The following is a 3,650-nucleotide window of genomic DNA, read 5'->3' as shown; positions in this document are numbered from 1 at the left end:
TTCACTGTGTAGCACTTTATCTGTTTAAAACAGTTGCAAGCTTCAGATATTTTACAGGTAAATATTTGTATTCAGATGTCTTTGAGTTTTCACACTATTTTAAGCTCTGGGTTTACACAGAAGTACTGTTATAAGTCACTTATTCAACTGTGGGCACCTGTCCAGGTTTTACCCCAATTCATGAATATTTAAGTAAATGCTTCTTTGCAGAGTTACTTTTATGTGCTTATTTCTTAACAGATACTAGTTACCAAGCTCTTTTTAGTGTATTTTACTCTAAAGCACTGAATTTTTATAAACCTGCAATTTTTCTAAAAAGTCTCACAGCAAATCAGTTTAAAGACACTTTTTAAACCGTTCTGTTCCAGAAATTTGCTATTTTAACAGTTACTCATAGAACCAAGTGGTGAAAAGAAAAAGAAAAGTTGATGATGTGTCAAGATTAATCAGTCTTTCTTCAGAAAAACTGTTATTACTCCTGTCCTCCTGCATATCTTCTATTTAAAATTAAATAGGAAGATGTATTTGTTTAGGTGGTAAATAAAATCAGAAAGGTTTCTTTTTCCTGATAAGTTTACTCTTATCTAGTGATTTTGCAATTAAACGTGTATTATCTTTCAAGCAAATGAGTAACTGATCAACTCTGTGATTATCTGTTACTGTGTCTACCAAAAGTTCTCATTTTTTCATTTTGCACCTGCTTGAGGATTTATCAGTGAATGAAAAATATCCTAGTAAACGCCTCTCTGGGCGTAAATACTTTACTGACTTTTAATGGTAAGATAACATAACAGTATAAATCAGCTCGAGGAACGTTTATTAGCTCAAAAATGCCTTACAGAAAGCAAAATACGTTTAATTTCACTCAAAAACCTAAAACTGAAGTGAAACTGTGATCTCAAGTTTCTCCAGGAGGTGGCAGTGTTTTGCTTTCTACCAGCAGGAGTCTATGACGACTTCCTGTGACGTTCGGTTGACATCCTGTTGTTAGCCGCTTAGCTTAAAGTTAGCTTCGGCTAAACTCGGTTAAAATCAACATTTCTGACCGGTATTGAAGCGTAAAAGCGGCGTTCTTTCACCAAGCACGACTTTTTTGCATGAAACATATGAGTTTTAGGGGACATATGGCAGCTTTATTTAGTGATTTTAAGCACGGCAAAGCTCACGGTTGCAACCGAGCTCATTTCCGACATGGAGGAAGTGACGTGACACGTCACTCATCCGGTCGTTAGCTGTTAGCTTAAAATTAGCATCGCTAGCGTTGTTCAGAAACATAATTAATGACGGATTTTAAACTCAAACGCGGCGAAATGTCAACAATTATGCTTCGAATACACGAAGCATCGTATCAGAATCAACTTTTAAAGCGTTTTTGAACTTTAAAAAGCAGATTTTATTTCCCTAAGAAAACGAGTTTTCATTTCCGGGTCACTGACTGACACGTCCCTCATCCAATGAGAGCGTTCCACGGCAGCTAATTCAACTGAATTCAACCAATCACGCAGCGTTTTCCCCAGCTAGCATGTTAGATTTATCTGAACAAGTCCGTCACTTTTCTGTCTTTTAAACTGTCAAAATGCACTTTTTCTGTTAAAAAATGTAACGAATCAATTCTGAGCTTAGCTGAGACTTCGTCCAGTCTTTAAAACATTTCTCCATCTATTTAAAATACTCGTTCAAACTTATCAGAACCGAACCGGACCAAAACCGGGTCTTGCAGCAGAACCTCCGTCCTTTTAAACAGAATAAACGTTTTCCACAGCTCATCAGCTTAGTTACACACAACAGACGTACAATTTCAGCTTTCATAAAGACTCAATGACACTATTTCAGCTTTCAAAACATCACGAGCTGCAGTATTTCTGTGAGCTTTCTGAGCATCACAGCCCAACACGCTGCGCTCTGCTATTTTTTCTTCATGCCAACACGTAAAATCAATCTTTACACGAATACACAGTCCATTTATGAACTGTCACGGGCCACCAGATGTAGTATGACATATACTGGATATATTCATACATTAAACGGGTTCTTCATTTTTCTGGACTGTGTAACATGCGTGCATTGAATTTAACAAAAATGTAACGAGAGACGTTATTTATCTTTGACCCATCAAAATGAATGCGGTCATTTATTTACAGAATCAAAGATTAACATCAAACATTTACATTAATTTGGCAGAATATGAAAACAACAACATAATTAATTTTACAGGAAGTGAGAACAATACGGCGATTGTTTTCACTTTTCAGCAGAACAGCAGACATCAATTCACACGGCGGTGATTGAGAAACTTTGCTTCAGACATTTCTAAAAATATCTGTAATGATTTTAGGAGAAAGGAGAGTTTAAAGATGGAAAATGGAGATTTATCTTACAGAGAGATGTGTGAGGGAATTTATCTGTTTAACCAGAACGTGCACGCTCCTTCAGATTTCAGCTCGTCCCAACAGTACACTTTTGGTGAAGGTCGACTTTACCTTTCTGAAGATAGATCAGTTTGGCGTGAAGTCCTACTTCCAGCCACTTTCAGCGTCTCCGTTGAGAACAGCTAAAATACCTCGAGAGTCGTGCGAGGTTATCCAAACAGAAGTTATAATTCCCAAAATCGTCTCTGGTTCAGCTTGTTTGGTCTAGCAGCATCCATGAATGCCTGCGTTTTGCATCCAGGTTGTCCCAAAATCTCTGCATTCTGGATTCCAAGAACTCTGAACTCCTTCAGAACTCTGAACTCTTCTGGAACTCTCAAAACTCTCAAAACTCTACCGTTGAACTGGGAAGTTACCACATTTAAACGGGCTATACTTCCGGTTCATTTGAGAGCTTTCTGATTCGTGGATGGACCAGAACAGAGGTGTGGTTTGTGATGTAAGGTGTTATGGAAAGTCAAGGATTGTTTAAGAACAGACAGAAAGATATCATGGAAAAAACAGACTTCGTGGTGCCACCTCTCCTGTATCTTGCTGTAAAAGTTAAACATGACATTTCTTTTCAGTAAACTTTTTAGTTGACCGAAGCTCGAACTTTAACACACTTACAAATTTGCTCATTGAAGACAGAAAAATCAAGAAATGCATATTACCCTGATTTCTTCTTTGAATGAAGAATAAAAATCATTACTACTGTTTAAGTAAATAAAAATGAGTAGTTCACTTCAACCTGTAAACATTGTTTGAACTAACACAATTTGATTATCAAAACATTTGTAAAATAGTAATGATCATAGAGAATTGTCTTTTCTACTTGATTAATTCAAGAAAGAAAGTCTCAGGATGGGTTTAAACTGTATTTCTGGATTCAAATCAATGAAATGACAGTTTCTGACCATATGATCCTAAGGTCATTGATTTGACATCAGGTCAAGTTCACTACATATGTATATATATATGTGTGTATATGTATATGTATATATATGTATATATGTATATATATATATGTATATATGTATATGTATATATGTGTGTATATATATATGTATGTGTATATATGTGTATATATATATGTATGTGTATATATGTGTATATATATATGTATGTGTATATATGTGTGTATATATATATGTATGTGTATATATGTGTATATATATATGTATGTGTATATATGTGTATATATATATGTATGTGTATATATGTGTATATATATATGTATGT

The sequence above is a fragment of the Nematolebias whitei genome, chromosome 20, assembly GCF_014905685.2.
Source record: "Nematolebias whitei isolate Nwh7 chromosome 20, NemWhi1, whole genome shotgun sequence".
Classification (NCBI taxonomy): Eukaryota; Metazoa; Chordata; class Actinopteri; order Cyprinodontiformes; family Rivulidae; genus Nematolebias; species Nematolebias whitei.
This window is presented reverse-complemented; position numbering follows the sequence as displayed.